This window comes from Rattus norvegicus, chromosome 2 (assembly GCF_036323735.1).
Source record: "Rattus norvegicus strain BN/NHsdMcwi chromosome 2, GRCr8, whole genome shotgun sequence".
Classification (NCBI taxonomy): Eukaryota; Metazoa; Chordata; class Mammalia; order Rodentia; family Muridae; genus Rattus; species Rattus norvegicus.
In genome coordinates, this window is record NC_086020.1 from 54,632,642 (window position 1) to 54,651,446 (window position 18,805).

At 37.8% G+C, this 18,805-nt stretch overlaps 1 pseudogene; it reads left to right on the forward strand.

The window, feature by feature from the left end:
- Positions 1–2,023: 2,023 nt before the first annotated feature.
- Med27-ps1 (mediator complex subunit 27, pseudogene 1) lies at positions 2,024–4,854 on the forward strand (annotated as a pseudogene).
- The last annotated feature ends 13,951 nt before the right edge of the window (positions 4,855–18,805 follow it).

The window sequence follows — 18,805 nt, forward strand, 5'->3', positions numbered from 1 at the left end:
ATCACATCACATGTGATATGACAAAGCTAGGATGTTAACATCATCCACCCCCCAGTAGTGGGTAGAGAAGGATGATAGCCCCAGATAATATTTTAATTTAATTTTAATTCTTTACTATGTGGTTTCAGTCCAGCAACACACCGAACTGTCTCCTAAGTGAGAAAAGAAGCAAAGCAAAGCAAAGCAAAGCAAAACAGAAACAGTAGATCTCTTTCCAATTATAATAAGAGAACATGTTGGATAATGAATATATATATATATGTATATATATATATATGTTTTGGTTTTTTTTATCTCCCATTTCTAATATAAAAGCCTTGAAAGCCTTGAAGGATCTAGAGGTCTGAACATGTCTTTTGTTTGCTAGTCAGTTACCTGATGGCAGAGAATCCCTTGGTAGCTTTAGAATGAGGTCTTGTCAGGTGAGTGACCAAAGAATGAATAGAGGGTTAGAAACATTGTGCCAAACCTACAAGTATCTGAGCACGGGTGATCTGTTCAAGAATGAACTGATTACCAGTTGACCATGATGAAATAAATCATGCCTACAATTTTTGAATTTAATTTAAAAGCAAACAAAACAGGAAGGAGTGAATTGGGGTGTTCTGATAGCGGAACAACGGTGGTTCCTGGAATGTTGTGCTCCTGGGAAAACACTCAAATTTTTCAGCTTTGTATCCACACCCATTGCCTTTTGCCTCTTTCCCGTCTGCTCATGTCCTTTGAGGCATCTATTACAGTGAGAGAGAAGTATCTTCCTGGTTTCTGTGAATCTCTCTAGTATCTTTACTATACCTAGGCATACTATCCCGGAACATTGGTGTTTAGTCAAGAAGATAGAGGCCCACACTGTGACTGGGATAAGAACTATGGTGGGAGGGGACAAGCATTGGAGGCTATGCCTTGGGCTTGTTTGGTCTGATGCCATCTCTAAGCAGAAAGTGTAGAACTAAATGGAATCGGGACGCTCAACTGCTATCCACGGATGGGGAGAAAGCTCCACATATGCTTTGGTAACCAAAGATCACAGTTGTGGTCTTCAGTTTGAAAGTTGAATAGGACTAAATGAAATGTTTCATTTTTCTACTCCCTTACTTTTCAGTGCTAGCCTTTGGACAAGAACTATGGAGGAGAGAAATGGTTAATGTACAAGTAGCATGAATGCTGTATCAGCAATACCTTTGGAGAAAAATTAATGTTTTCTACTTTTTATGCCTTGGGATAATAGGAATGGCTAACCCAAACTATAAAAGTGTGTCTGTAAAGCTCAAACACTGTCTTCCTCTGGACATTAAGGAGGAGACTCGTGCATGGAGATAGAGCTGTCCAAGATTGTATTTTGATTGATTGTTTACAGATCAACACAGCAAAGAGGGTAGGAACTTTGAAGATTGCACTCAGTTTTTAGGATACTGGCTATTAAATATTTGATTAATGAGTAAGTAACCAACCAGAAAATATTTAAGTGCCTTGTTTTAATTTAAAAACAAATGGAAACATTATTAACCAGAGGTTGGCAAGCTATTGCTTATGTGCAAGATCCAACCTACCATCTGGTTTTGGAAGTAAAGATTTTGGAATGTTAGCTGGGTTGCTTTACATATGATTTATGAAGATTTTTATATTACAGTGGCAAGATCTGAGTAATCATGACAGAGACTAATGACCTCTAAGTCTAAAATGTTTACTATACAGCCTTTTACACATACATACACACAAACACACACACACACACACACACACACACACACACACAGGTTACCTTGATTTTAGACATGTGATTTGTAAATTTTTTTTCTTTCTCTCTTTTGAACAAATTGTGCTTGACACTCAACTAAATAGGACACAGATGTTGGCCTCTTTGTCACGTGCATATGTTAGCGTTCCCTAATGAAGATCAGTCCAGCTTCTTTCCTTCTATAAACGCTATTAGCCTCAAGAGATACTAGAGGAAAAAATCTAGCATTATTAGGGAACTATGCTGATTATATAATTTTAAATACTACTTTTACGGATTAGAAAAATGAGAGCCAGGTATGTTGAGAAGTTTGCCCACATGTACCCAACTCAGGTCATTGGATGGACACTATTTCTTCTAATGAAAATTCCAGAAAATCCGTTCCAAAAAAAAGTAAGTTAACTTTGTCTTATTACTCTTTTGTGCTGAGTAAATTCAGTTACCTAATGGTTCTTAAATTTCAATATGTATCAAGACTGTGGAGCTTGCTAAAAGCGAAATTGGTGGGCTTAATCCCTCTTTTCCCCAGTGTTTCTAAAACAATGAATCTTGAGTGACCTTAAGAAGCTACATATCTAATCAACTTTCCACCTGATAATGATGATTCTAATTCACAGACAACACTTCAGAGTCTCCTTGAATAAAACCTGGAATATTTAATTCTTGTCCCTTTTAGGTATTGGTACTTTAAAGCCAGATCAGTCATTAGCTTCTCATCAATTATCAGTTTGATAATCAATGAAGACCTTACATCAACCTCCGCCACGGGGATTCTTTTACAATACCACAAAATATCAGCCCAGTAAAAGAAAAGAACATTCATGAACAAGTCTCAGTTATCATGGGTGAAGTCAGCAAAGGCAGGCAATATAAAAAGCTTTGGTTCTGTGAAAGCCCTGGTAACAGATAGCAGACGATAGGAATGTTGGTAAGTATAGGTGAGGGGGAAAGGCCTTATAGCCAGACGCTTAGATGTTCCCTGCATTCCCAGATGCATGATTCGGTAGGCACTGAGCTACAGAATTGAGCTTTGTAAGTTCATTTGATGGTATCTTCTCTCCTCATGAAAATCTGAATTAATTTTGTGGAGATTCATGTAAACATCGATGTCCAAAAAAAGTGTATTAAAAAGCTCAGTTGACTTTGTGTCCATAAATCCACAAGATGCTCCCATTTGCCACAAGCTTCTTTTGCGACTTAAAATAAACAAAACTACATTTAGATTATCGTAAAACAAACCAGAAATAAGACAAAGAAAATGCTAAGATTGCTTGACTTTAAATGAATAAGAAACTAACAAAATAAAGGTTTGTTTTTCTTGGATGCTTTGTGATTTAAGTTGTTTTGCCTTTTTCTTGGGAGAAAAGGCGAGTATCTCAGCTCAAAAGATAAAATTGTAACTGGGAAGTGATGAGCCAATATAATTCACACCCCACCCTCTCGCCAATCATCAGTAAACATGATTGAAGTGGTTTTTCTGCAAGAAAAAAATACCCTTAAAAATTCAAGACTGGGAAAATTTAAACCTGATGTTTTCATTCCTTCCAAATCTCCTCTGTCTGTTGCAACCCTTGACTTTTGTTTTCCCCTACAACTGTGCCCATGGGTTATGGACTTCTGGCCCTGTGGTCTCTCTGGTTATCTGGGCTTAGAAGGCCTACGTAGGGCATGTCTGATCCTGGGATCACCCTACCCCTCCTCTCCCAACCCCAGTTACTCACTCGTTCTCTCGCGTGTGTTCCGTCTCTCACTGAATGTTCTTATGTTTGTCAAAGCTGTCATTCTCCAGGAAGCTTAAAACTTCACAGTGAATCTTGCCAACCTCTTTTTTGTTTCTCAAATCTACCCTGTTTCCAATTCTCTCGATTCCTCTGGAAAATGGCTTTTCCATCAGTCTCCTCCTTTGTACTGTCTTCTCATCTGTCCCCCTCTGCCCAATCCCAACCCTCCCCAGGTCATAACGATGCAGAACACAGCCATTCACAGAGACTTGGAATCTCCCTCAACAACCCCCATGTGTCTTACCTCTTAACTGAGTAAATTGATTTAATTTCCAAAGCCATGATATAATTTTATTTCTAAGATGTTAACATTATCACTCAATCATAAGTTGTTAAATTAAAATATATACAAACTGTTTAAGATAGTATAGGACACTCGATAAGTACCTGCAAATAGAGTGACTATATAAGATATCACTTGAGTGGCCAAAGCCACAAGACAGACACAAGTGTTGGAGTGAACCTGAAGATCTTTTTGTAGGACATTAGTGCCATTGAGATGCTCTGCTCCAGTGAGAGTAGCGTGTTAGACAGCCTGAGGGATGGCATGCACAACAAGAAGATGAGGGAGGGCTATGAGAAGGCCTTCATCATGCATTTCTAGGACAACTTTCATCTAGACAAATAGGACCTCAATGAGTTGTCTGAACAACTTGGTAGGCAATCCATAAGAGAACCACCCTATTCACAACACCAGGCTGATAAACCTGGATCCCATGCAGGACAAAACTCTGTTCTGTAGCCAACTTCAGCACACATACAAATAGTCAGACAATTCTCAGTAAAATGCAGGCCTAGCATCTGGCCTTTTGAATCAACAGTCCTTGAAGGGCTCTGCAAAACAGATGGACCCATCTGTCAAGCATTGACTGAAGGTTCAGCCCACCACTCTGGCTCTACTGCATCAATAAGTAAATGATGTGATCATCCGCTTTGACAGGATATTTCAGGAAATATCCATCCACTTATCCAGAAACAATGAAACTTCAGCAATGCTTCTGATGACCTTGGAAAAGGGGTGAAAAGTGGTCAGTCATCATGAGAAGTCTAGTCTGTTCATGAATCCCACAATAGTCAAGGGAGTAATGAGGATGCCTACACAGTATATGCTAAGCTTGATATATGGTCCTAATGCAACTATTAGGAAGTCCAGAAGGGGATAGATCATGCTACCATTATCTGGCTCACAGTTAGCTACCCCAGATGCAAGCAAGAAGTTGTGGTTAGGATCTTTTGTGACTTGGTTGAAAAGCTACATAGAGCATTGTTTCAAGGCCATGCCAACAGCTGCAGAAACTTCCTGCTAGAGGGCTTTCTCCCAACAGAGACTTCTGAACTCTGAAGACTTTCATAGCACCCTACAACAGTAACCTGGGCCCAACCTCTGTCCTTCCCGTAGCCCATGCACCTTCCCAGATTGGCCCTGTCTGTTCGCCACACAGATGACTGTAGGGCATTCTCCCTCTCCTGCTCCTTTAGGTAGAATTGCCACCTGTCAGCTTTCATCATAGAAGCATGTTCTTCCATTTGCACAAGTATCCTGACATCTCTGGGAGTTGCTGTCTACCACCATACAGGTCTATTGTTCTCTTGAGCCTACTGAAGTGAACCCTTTATTCTTGTGTTGGGTTGCCTGATTGGTTCTTGTAAACAATAAACTTTTGTACCCTGAAAAAAAAGATGCATTTGAAGTGGGGGATAGAGCAATTCCTATATAGTATCAGTTTTCATATGCCATGTACATTTATTTTTATGTTATATTAATAATATATAATATTTTATTTCACAAATCATTACTTTAAGTGTTACAAAATCTAGATTCATCTTACTTTTGAGAATGGAAGTTTGGATCTTTCGGTGCAGGTCAGGACATACTGTCACTGCTCAAAGAGGAATGGTTATCAATCTTCTATATCTCTCCATACTTTGGGTAGGTGTTTCAAGAGTACAAGGCTTCAATATTTGTTATCTAACATACACAATTATGTTTACAGCAAGCAACCTTGAAGGGTTAGACTAATTTCACGGCAAAGATTAATCCTGACTTCCATGTACTAAACAATGATAATCTCTCAAACTCTGTGATCCTTTGTTGTAACACAAAACCTTTACATATGTAGCAACTGCTTAGACTCTACAAGACACAGGGACAAGGAGAACTAACACAAATGTTCTGCTGTTTGTGTAGCTTGCTCTGCTGTGAGCAATAATTTTCTTTCCTCTAACACAGAAACCTTGCATCTTCTGGTGAAACTATAAACAATAAGATATGTGTGTCTCCATTCCTTCTAGTTTTCAGGACAAATACTTGTCTATTGAAACATAATTCTTCCTTTGTTATAAGAGAGTTGTTTGAAAGGTAGATACCAAGTTTATCTTGTATATAAATCATAAGTACCTCTTGCATATCATGTTTGTTTTAGTCCTTTGTGTAACCAGAATGCTACTCTAAGATATACATATATATACATATATATGTATATGTACATGTATGTGTACACATACTATATTTATTATATGTGTATATATCCTATATACATATATACACAGACAGACACACAGACACACAGACACACACACACACATTCTTACAAGTCTTAGAAAATTCCTGAAATTTACAAGATTCATAATTGTCCTCCCTAAGGTTCAATGATTAGCAGCGATTGCTTAGGAGAGGAGATCCTGCAACTAGTAAAACTGACTGCAATTTGTATAGACATCTCAGGGATGTGGCATTCATTAGTCATTACCCAGGCTAAAGTGAGGTTTCAGCGATGGAACTGCTGTTATATCCTCCATGTTTCTGTTAGTAACCCCAACAAACTCATTGGTTCTCTGAACTGGAATTCTGCTAACCTCTCCACAGCAAATGATTAAAGTACAGTAAGAAGACTGGTACTGGGAAACACCTGCTTCTAATAAACAGTTATCATGACCACTTAAAGTAAGTCTCAATGCGTGTAAAGCAATTGGGTAAGGATTGGCCCGGAGTGAGTTCTTTATTTATTTTATTTTTAGCCTGCAGACTTTTCTGCTCTACTTCAGTTCCCAAGTGCATTGATTCTCGTGCTTATCCAATATCCTTTCTGCTGTATCTAATCTACATACCCAGAACAAATCGGGAACACATTTTCAAAGACAAGAAGAGTAAGTTTTCTCTCAGTTCTATGTCAATAGCTACAAAAGGTATTCTAGATATCGCCTAGCACTACCTCCACTAATTGTGAATTTACAGCTATTTAATGGGCAATGTAATTGGCTAGAAGTTTGAAATAAAAATTACATAGCATTTCTCAATTTTAATCCAGAAATAAATCTCTATCAAATTGACCATTTGAAGCATACCCCATTCTCTTCTGTGGGAGCTCATTCTGGCATCAGTGGTGATGAGAAGGACAGCATTGATTGGTACAGAAAACATCACTGTACAAGTTATGTAGCAGGTTTGTGGATTCTATTTTAGTGACCTTTCTCACACTGAACCCCACTTACCCAAAAGGAATAGCCTAAAACTTCTTCTGCAGTAACTGAACAGATTCATTTTCAGTTTGGGTATTTTGTTGTTTTGTCTGTTTTGTTTTTAAACAACAATATGGTCGCCTAAATAATGCAGGAACAAGTATCAAAAATCATATTAATGCAGAAGGAGAATTCACACAGGGTTTCATCAGTAGACCAAGAACAACAGGCAACAAGAAAAAGAAAACAAGACTTGTAAGAGTTGGAGGGGCGAGATTTAGATGATTTAGACTCTTTCAGGGCTAAGTCCCATAATTGGATATGCAAATCACAGTAGCCATCCCTGAACTTATATACACATAAGCCACAATAATTAGACTCCGCATGGTGTATTTATGTATTTATGAAACTATATATGAATATATACATGAATGTATGTATAAATAAATATATGGATATATCAACAATAATAAAAAGAGGATGTCAATTAAGAGGGAGAGAGAGTGAAAAGATGCCTGGGAAGATTTGAAGGGAGGAAGCATGGGAGAGGTTGGAGTGGGGACAGGGAAAGGAGAAAGTGATGTAATTATATTTTAATTCCAACTTTTTAATTTTAAAAAATGGCTAAACAAGTAACCCAAGGCTAATGTGAACCCAGACTTGAAACTCATGGAAGGTCCTTTAATTGCTCTTTCTGTCATGGATCTGGCAGGCAAAATACTAGGTATTAAGCAAACTTTGAATTTCTGTTAAAGGAGAAAATATTTTATACAAGTATTTCCCTGTAGGAGACATCTGAGCAGGAAAACTTATGTGTTGTTGATTTAAAATTCAATTCAACTGAATCTAGAACTTTTATTTAAGAAATCTAGCAATGGTTTTCTCCTAAATGTGAGCTTTAGCAAACAGAAGTTCCCATTTTTCTGTTCCTCTAATAAAAATGAAGACACTGCTAGGTAAATATTTTTCTCCTCCCTATTTTCAAGAAGTTTTTTTAATGTTTTCTTTGAATAGTATCAATAATTACTAAAGTAAATAACTTGAATACTAATTAAAATGTCTGTTCATAGGTACCACCTATATCCTGCCTTGTAACCATGTTCTCAAACTCCCAGGGGAATCCGGGGCACTATCAATATATAAAGAAATGACACCACCAATTTGAACCTCAGTTAAATCATGATATGTCTTCACTACAAAATCTAATTAATTTGAGCAATGATCTCAACCAAATGAGTCATTGAAAAACTACTGAGATTTCATAGAACTGAATGACAATTGAATTCTTAATCAAATTATTAGTTGCATAAAAGTATTGTTTCCCAATGCATTTCCAGAAATTATCAAAATTTATATTTATTTAACAAAATTTGAATTTATTAAGAAAAACCATGAAAGGTACAACTTTTATCCTCCAAATAATTTTTCCTAAATTGTTTATTGGTTTGCTTATTTTCAGACTCGACCCTGAAAATTATCTACCATTTGCAATTACTAAACATTTGTAGTTGTGTTTAGGTTTGAGGTGTAAGGGGTTGAACTTGAGGCCTTGTATATGCTAGGCAAGCACTTTACCAATTAGGTGTATCACATGCCATGCAATACCTTTATATTTTTAGGTCTTCAAAATCTATCCTAACTGAAAATATTGCTTTGCTCGATTAAAAAAAATCCAGACATATTTAACAGTTTTTATATGGTCTAATAAAAGTAATTATATCATTATTGGTATATGATATAATTTTGAAAGCTACTCTAGATAAAAAATATTTTTTCTCTTGCAAAATACTAATTTCTCTGATTACTTTTTCATCTAGACAGCAATACAATGTCATAGGCTTGAGAGATGTTTTAGTTGCTTTTCTATTACCATGATAAAACTGCATGGTCATGGCAGCTTGGAAAGGGTTAATTTGAGCTTATGGTTTCTGAGGGTTCAAGTCCACAATGTCAAGGACAGCATAGAGCTATATGGTGACTGAAGTAGAAAGTGAAAGCTGAGGGCTGGACTTTCGTCATGAACTGAAAACAGGAAACAGAGAAAAGTAGAAAGGGCATATGGCTTTTGAAACCTCACAGCCTGTCCTCAGGAACATACTTCTTCCTCCAGCAAGGTTGACACCTCACAAACTTACCCACATAGTGTCACCAACTGGGAACCAAGTATTTCAACATCTAAATTTATGGAGGACATTCTCCTTAAAAACATCTCAAAAGAAATTTTTTTTTTACTTTTAAAAGATTTATTTTATTTTTAACAATCATATATGCACGGGCATTCATTTGAGTGTTGGTGCCCAGGGAGACCAGGGAGCATGATCCTCCTGGAGCTAGAGTTACAAGCAATTGTAAGCCACTCGGTATGAAGCTGGTTCTTCTGTAAGAGCAGTATATGCTCTTTACTGCTGAGCATCTCCCCAGGCCCATGAAAGCATCCATTTAAATGACAAATATGAAGAAGGTAGTGTTGGTGTTTGGCCTATATACATAACAATGCTTAATAAGTATGAGCAGTTATCGTAGTTTTATTATTTTTTAAATTTTCTAAAGCCATCCTTTTATTATAAAATGAAATCTTCTAAAAGTTGTGTAATGAAGGACATATTTTCCAGGGGAGTTTTTCCTAATTTTAACTTCTGTGTTGTGCTGTGTTGTTGATCTGAAATTCAAATTGGTTGAATGTTCTGCATCTTTATTTGCTAAGTGTGACAATCTTGTTCTGGTGTATGTAGCCCTTAGCAAACAGAAATGCCTATTTTTCTGTTTCTCTAATCAAACTTGCAACACAGTGCTATGAGTGACAGAAAGTCGTGTTGTGACTCCTTTCTGCCCTTGATATCTACTGAAAACTCAACTTGACCAAAGATATTTGAATATAATCCCATTCTTTTGATGTTGTGGAATATGTATGAAACAAGCAAGTGATTTAGGATCATCTTTCTGTCACATCGCGAGTTGCAGTCCAGTGTTGCTGAAACTGGATAATGTGTAGAGCTTGTGTAAGAGATAATGTGTAGAGCTTGTACTTGGGTGTTGGCCTTATTGGAAGTTGATTGGTTTTATTTATCCCTTGGGTTATGCCTTTTGGGAGACCCAACTGAACATCTGGCATATTTTTCAGGGCTTTTCCTCCTTAGCAGAACTTGATCTTCATTCTTCTCTGAATCTTGAGACTGCCAAGATCTTGGAATAGTTCTTGTTTCCGGGTAGACATCCTCTGGAAGGAAGAGCAGAATAAGATGCTACACTGACTTCTCCGAACTTGTTTCTGAGAAAATGGTCTCCTAAGTCTTTGGTGTTTTCAAATCTCTATAATGCCTTCAAACAATCAAGAGAAAATCCATTTTATTCAGACTTTTATATGTGAGCAGAATGGTACCTAAGTCCCAGTACTCTGGAAACTGAGGTAAAATGGCCGCCAGAATCAAGGAGTTTGAGATTCATCTGTACATTTTTATTATGAAAACATTATGCTCTGGATTCTTTTGATTTGAGAATATACATTACTGATCATCTATCATCACCTTCCTGCATACAGGTTTTACTAGGTAAGCCACCAACTCATGATCTCCCTTTGGGCATATTATTTAAAGTCTCATTTTAGATAATCCAGGAAATTGGATACAAACATCAGGCTGGAAACCTTTTTCAAAAACACATAAAGCCACACTAAGTTTCTGCTGAGTTAGTTGTATCTTACACTCCTACCTAAATCTCTTACTTTTAAAATCACTTTGATATTTGTTGTTTATTAGAAGAAATGATAAAACTATAAATAACCTTGATCCAATCATCTGTACCAAAAATGTGAGCATAAAGCTGAAGCAATCTTCAAAAGACGGCTGAGCAAAGGATAAGAAACCTGTGGATGAGGGAAGCTAGACTGCTGTCTCATAGGGATGCTACCGCAATGGTCACTGGAGAAGAGAAATGTGATCTGACATTGTGTCCCTGCTGTGCATCAGTCAATAAGTCCTGAGAGCAAGGATTCTGGCTCTGAAGTAGGTTTAGCTATGTGTTTGGGTGTCATGGTAACAGAAGACCCAGGCTCTCCTTATACACTAGTGTAAATCTCCTTTTCATGCTTGTAGCGCCAGCTTCCAGTTCCTAAGGAGATTTATTTGTGGTATGTGTTTCAATTCATCAATTGTATAATGTATTCAAACCTGAAGAGATTTTGTAGTGTGTTGGCACAGTGTTGTTGTTGATTTTAGACATAGAAGTTTAGGATGTGGAGTCGTTTTCATTGTGATTGTTATCAGACTTTCTTGCTTTTTCATAACTATGAAAAACTGCGCAGTCAGGAGCTATAGTTTACCCTGTGTATTCTGGATCCTCCAGGTAAGGACACTGCAGGTAGTGTCTTAACAATAAGCAATGTGGAATCTAGTAAGAGCTGGGTAAGCATTTGGAACTCAATTAGCTAAAGCTTTTCCCTTTTTTTCTTATTCTTTCTTTTTTAAAATTTATTTATTTACTTTACAGTCCAATTGCAGCTTCCCCTCCCTCCTCTTCTCCCAGTCCCTTCCTCATACCTTACCTGTCCACCATCCTCCTGTCCTCCCTAAGAAAAGGCTCAGAAAAAAAAGAAACCTCCCACAGTTATCAACTCATGTTGGCATATCAAGTTGCAGTAAGGTTAACTGCAAATTCTCATATTGTGGCTAGGCAAGACAGTCCAGTGAGGGGGCAGGAAATTTAAAAGCAGAAAACATAGTGAGACATACCTTCTGCTCCTGCTGGGAGGAGTCTCACATGAAGACCAAGCTGCATGACTGTTACATATGTGCCAAGGACCTAAGTCCATCTGATGTATGCTCTCTTTGGTGATCCAATCTATGTGGGCACCTATGGGCTCAGGCAGATGGTTCTGTATGCTCTCCTGTGTCGTCCCTGACCTCTCTGACTTTGTCAATTCTTTGCCCCATTCTTCCATAGGATTCCCAAAGCTCTGCCTAATGTTTGCCTGTGGATTCTATAGCTATTTTCATCAGTCGCTGGGTGAAACCTCTCAGATGACAGTAATGCTAGGCGCCTGTCTCAGAGTAGAGCAGAATGTCATTAATAGTGTCATGAGCGGGCTCCTTCTCAAGCTGGGCCAGTCATTGGTTGGCTCTTCCTTGGATTTCTGTCCCATCTTTATCCCTGCATAACTTCTTCAAAGTTCGTGGCTGGGTTGATATCTCAGTCCCTCCATTGGAAGTCTTTCGTTGTTATAAAGATGGCTGCTTCAGGCTCTGCATCCTCAATCACTAGGAGTTTCAGCTACGGTCACCCTTATATGCATGAAACAACTTCCTGAACAGAACACCAAGAGCTCAGGCAGTAAGATCAAGAATTAATACATGGGATTTCATGAGACTGAAAAGTTTCTATAAGGCAAAGGACACTGTCAAAAGGACAGAACTGCAGTCTACAGAATGGAAAGATCTTCAGCAACCTTATATCTGACAGAAGGCTGATAGCCAAAATATTTAAAGAAATCAAGAAACTAGACATCAACAAACCAAATAACCCAATTTAAAAATGGGGTACAGATCTAAACAGAGAATTCTCAACAGAGGAATCTCTAATGCCCACGAAGCGCTTAAAGAAATGTTTAATGTATTTAGTTCTCAGGGAAATGCAAATCAAAATGACTATGAGATTCTATCTTATCAGAGTGGCCAAGATCAAAAACTCAAGCAACAGCACATGCTGTCAAGGATGTGTAGCAAGGAGATACTTCTCCATTGCTGGCAGGAGTACAAACTTGGATAACCACTTTGGAAATCAATTTGGTGGTTTTTAAGAAAACTGGGATTAGTTCTACCTCAAAACACAGCTATCATACCCCTAGGCATGTACCCAAAAGAAGATCCACTATACAACAAGGACACTTGCTCAACTATCTTCATAGAAGCTTTATTCATAATAGCCAGAAACTGGAAGCATCCTAGATGTCCCTCAACTGAAGAATAGATTTTTTAATGTGGTACATTTACACAGTGGAATATTACTCAGGTATTAAAAGGACTCACATCATGAAATTTATAGGCAAATGGTTCTAACTAGAAAATATCATCCTGAGTGAGGTAGCCCAGATCCAGAAAGACTAGCATAACTGGATAGTAACCATAAAATACAAGGTAACCATGCTACAGTCCACAGAGCCAAAGAAGCTAAGTAACAAGGAGGAACCAAGGGGAAATGTTTGAATTTCACTGAAAAGAGGATGGGGGTGGATGGAAGAAGAGAACTGGGTAGGGAAGGAGAAGAGAAGGAAAGCAGGAGACATCAAGTGGGGGGGGATGGAGGGTGAGAATCACTGGGATCACTGGGGATGTGGGCATCTCTAAAATGAGCTAGAAATCTAGGACAATGGAAACTTCCAGGAAAATTGTATGTTTTTTTTAAAAAGAAATGTAAGCCTTGAATGGTAGGAAATTATTTATGAAAGGACTAGCCACAAGGGTTGGGGATTTAGCTCAGTGGTAGAGTGCTTGCCTAGCAAGCGCAAGGCCCTGGGTTCGGTCCCCAGCTCCGGGAAAAAAAAAAAAAGAAAGAAAGGACTAACCACAAATGCTCTAATTAGAATAAAAACAAGTACAAGAACTCAAAATATAACTTATTTCCTGTCTGTTTCATACAAGTAATTGAATCTAAATAAAAATTAAATTGCCAGTGATTAATTAAGGAACTGTGCTTGTCATGAAGCCACTGCCTGACTTGTATGGCTTCTTATGGTTATAAATCTTGTCTGACAGGTCTCTATTTCCCAAATGGTCTTTTATTCTTTAGTAAAAATCTATATTCTAGGCTAGCTTGCATAAAATAGAAACAAAAATTTTTGTTTTCTGTCAAGAAAGCATTTTCAGACGGATAAAAATGGATTCTGTATTATCTGTGAAATGTGTCTGTACATTTTAAATATAATTTCCTAACTGAGAGTTGTGGATATGGGTGAAGAAGCTTCTTTCTTTTCTTTCCACTGACCCAATCTATTACATTTATTTACTAACATTTACTAACATGTATATTTCCATGTGCAGACATGAGCAATGTCATTTCTGCAAGGCCTAACTCTTCATTGAACACACTGCTTTCCAGATTATAGTATTAAGTCTCAATAGTACTTTGTTAGGAGGTGCCATGGGGGTGAAGAAATAGCTTTCAGTCACTTCTGTATCTATCCTGTTGGTTGATTGTTTCCTTTGATAAGTGTCAAGTGCAATTCTAGACTACATGAAAGGATTTGCAAACAGAAGCAGGTGGCTAATGGATCTAGGCCCTCATGTTTACACAGAGCCTGTGCTTGAAGACCTAGCCATTGCTTGTTTTAATGATCGTTAGCACTGGTTTAAGGTCTTAGATTTTTAAAATGCACTTTTCATTTGAGATTTTATATGGGTCCCTTTGAACTACACAGACATTCTTGCTCAAAAGTATCCTGAAAAAATCATCAAATTAATTTTCTTTCATAATTTAAATAATTATTATAGTGTATTTTGTGAACTTTAGTTCAAGTATACTTGAAAACGTGAGTGTCAGATTCAATACTTCTGCTTCTCACCATCCTCAAGCTTCCAGTGCCAACTAGTGAGGAAATTTCTGGATCCTGAGAACTCACACCAGACTTTCCTAATCTTCTTAGCTCAAGGAATGAACAGAACCTGAAAACTTAGCCTAAACATTTGCCTTCTACCTGACTCTCAACTCTGACAGGTAAGGGGGTTCCCAGCAGCCCAAATACCTATCTATGATTTCAAATTTCCCCGAGCTCCTTGTGTTAACAGATATGTATCCAAAAGACAGAAAGATATGAAGAATTAATATTTTTAAAGCAAACATTGTACCAAAAGCAATCTATATGTTCAATACAGTGGATTATGTCTATATGCAGGTGAGGGCAGGCGAAAGATAAGGCAAGGCCTGTGATTGGCCAATGAGAAAGAAAGGCAGGGACAGAGCTTTTGTAAGTTGGGAGAGATGAGAAGGTAGAGGAAGAAACGAAGATAGAGGAGGAGAAGGATGACCTACCCCCGTGTGGCTTTAAATAGCCACAGGTAGATATGAATATCATAAAAGGGATGGATTATTACAGGACACTGTCTTGTCTAGGTGGGCAGTTTATATCAATAACAATTGAAGCTGAGTTTATTGTGTGGATGTTTTGTGGGGTGGGAATTTACTGTTACAAATCTAATAAATAAATTACAAGCTTATTGAGTTTTGATTTTAACAGGTTACTGGGAGTTGTGTCTATAACCACAGGGTGTAGATGCAGGATTGTGAACAGAGTTCACAGCAGAGAGGCAGAGGAGACCGCTGGGGCCAGAGAGTGCCCTGCGTTACTTATATTATTTATCACTACACAGTGCAATCCCAATCCTAGTATCAGAACCTTTTCCCAAAGACATTTAAAAACCAAAAAAGCTGTGTGTAGAAACACTGAAGGTCAAGAACAGACAAAGCAATCCCAGATGAAAGGAGTACAGTAGGAAGCAGGTCCACATTTGATACCAAACCATGCTAATAAAAACAGCAAAGACTGGCACAAAAAACAGACACATAGATTAGTGGACTAGAAGACTCGAAACTAGTAGTCCCCAAAACTACTGCTACAAGATCTTAGTAAATATGTCAAAAACATACGTTAGAGAAAAAACACCATCAACTGATAGTGCTGGGAAACATGTACTTAAACATTTACAAAAAGAAAACTAGGTCTTTCTCTCTCACCTCATACAAAAATAAACTACAATTAGATCAAAGATCTTGAAATAAGTTGTGACTGATAAAACTAAAACTACTAGGAAAAACCCTGAAGTAAACTTCAATTTATGGGCACAGGTTATGACTTTATGAGATAAATCAGTGTCTTAGTTAGGGTTTTACTGCTGTGGACAGACCACCAAGACCAAGGCAACTCTTAAAAGAACAGCATTTAATTGGGGCTGCTTACAGGTTCAGAGGTTCAGTCCATAATCATCAAGGCAGGAGCATGGCAGCATCCAGGCAGGCATGGTGCAGGAGGAGCTGAGAGTTCAACATTTTCATCTGAAGGCTGCTATTAGGAGACTCACTTCCAGGCATCTAGGGTGAGGGTCTTAAGCCCACACCCACAACGACATGCCTATTCCAACAAGGCCACACCTCCTAATATTGCCACCCCCGGCCCAAGCATATACAAACCATGACAATCAGCAATTGATAAATGGGATCTCATGAAACTAAAGTTTCTACACAGAAAAAGAAAATGTCAACTGAGTAATATGGCAACTCACAAAATGGGACAAAAATCTTTGCTAGATATACTAACAGAGGGTTAGTATCTACAATATTTAAGAGTTAAAATAAACAGAACACATAGAAAACAACACAGTTAAAAAAGTACCATAGATCTGAACAGGAAATTCTCAAAAGAAGAAATGCAAACAGTCAACACTTCAAAAGTATTTAGAATGGGGTGGGAGCTCTAGTTAAGGAGGGAGCAGGGAGATAAACACAGAAGAAGGGTGTAGGAAGATAAAATGACTGTAATTATGTCTGAAAACGCCATTAATAATCATATTATCTCTCTGCCTGAAAGAACCCATAAAACAAGTAAGTTGATGTATAAAATATACATGTTTAGTTTAAATGAAATTTTCCTATCTGGGCTGATAATCCTCCCTACAAATGCTGAAGACCTCTAACCAAGACCTCAACAGCAAGGCAGGTGTGTGTGTGTGTGTGTGTGTGTGTGTGTGTGTGTGTGTGTGTGTGTGTGTGTGTGTTGAGTTGTTGGTCAGAGTTGTCCAAGAGACTTCCAAAACAGTACAGGCTATTGACATTGCCTTTGGTTGTCCTCAGGAGGTAGAAAGAAGGTAAATCCCATTGCTAAACAGATGTGTACTTCATACACTGGACTCAGAGGCCTGGAACTGAGGCAAAAGCCTTGTCCCTGATGACTATCTTTCATTTACCAGAAGGTGACATTCAAGCTTCTAAGGAGGAGAGCAACCAACAGACCTACTCAACTATGGTGTTAACTATGAACCACAACAAGGACCAGCATGGCAAAATAACTCTGTTCAGTAATGGCATGTATACCTTATGGGAGGAAAATTTGTCAAATTGGATTTCGAACCCACTCAACAGGAAGGAGATCATGCCTGGCTATGAACTCTATCTAGTTCATAGATCTTGGAAGAGAATCTACAACCATCACTTTATGAAGCCAGAACAATGCTTAACTATATTCTAAATATTTGTCCTTATGACAACAGGTAAGTGTAGTTCTCATACCTCATTAAGGAAACCTCTCTTTACATCAGACAGATGCCACTATAGAAGAACCACAAACAATCAACCTGCAGAATTCTAGAGCTTATAGTTCCAATCAGCACATCTACAAAAGAAATCTGAAACCTAATGCTCAAAGATCGTCTTAGAAAAGGGGACAGAATAAGAACTAGAGGAAGAGAAGTTTGCAGTGAAATTGATATTCCTAGGAATTTCAGGAGCTTCAGCCATAAACTCTTGTACATATGACTATTTAAATATGTTACACAAGGCCAACAATAAAAGACATACTAAAGTGGTCAGAGAAAAGCCCAGGAGGCCTCAGCACTACACAAAATCTACACGCAACAACGAAGTGCTGAGAAAGGGAGAAAAGCACAAAATAATCTACTCCCAGATGGTCATCCCTGAAAAACACATGCACAAGTAAAATTATACAGCTGAACAGTTAGTGTTTGATATGTAGCAGTTATTGAAAATAGAGGTCATGAGCAGTGAATAAACTTGTTGGGGCGCCAGGGGAAGGGGAAGGTTGGACCCCTGGTGCAGGGGAATATGGGGGGGCAATAAAGTGGATATATAGAGGAAATTCCTGTATGTGGAGGAGGGAGAGGAGGGAATGGAGACTTACGGACAGGAAACCAGGAAGGAGAATAATGTTTGAATGTAAGTAAAGAAATATATCTAATAAAACATTAAAATAAAAAAGATGTATACTACAGTACTAAGCTCTAAAAAAAAAAGAATGACCATTTGATAAAAAGAAGTCTAGCAGTTTACTTATTTTTTAACTACATTGATGTCTAATATTTACCAATCACTATGCTGGCTTATAAAATCATATCAACAAACATTATAAAACTCCTATGTCTGTTAAGATTATGCTATCACCAGATACTTAGTAGGCAATAAATAGGTAAATTAGATTGTTTACCCATAGGTTATAGATGTCCAATGCAAAAGAACCAGGGAAGGTCTACTATGAATTTAAAGCAATGGTCTAGAGAACATGTCAAAAGATTGGGAGTAATAGTTTCTTCCCTCAAAGAATAAATAATTGAAGAAATAGAAAGCAAATGCCTACAAATAGAATAACCAACCTCCCCATATCATGTCTACATTGAGTATCAATAAGTAGCATACATATCAAATTTTAAAGGGTCTAAATGGAAAGATTGCTAAGCTTTTGAGTTGACACTTAGAGTTGACTTGAGTTAGAAGACCAATATTTTTCCGACTACAGATTGATTTTTTTCTCAATTGTCAGTCAATCAAATTCTTGATTTCTTTTTGGTGTCTATGCATTATAGCGAAGAACTTAAAACCTGAGCATTTTCGTTCATGAACTTGAAATTTGAGCTAGGATTTACAGAGATGGTTATAGTTGGTGTAAGTGGCACCACTTTAACGTTTCCTCACATACACCTGGCAATTGACAATAACTATCAACTGGGAAATAAACTGGGGCTATTGACTCTAATGGATAGATGCGCCCTTTTCAGATGTTTCTTGTATTCTTATAACATGATGGAAGTTTCTACAGACACATGCAGAGACAGAG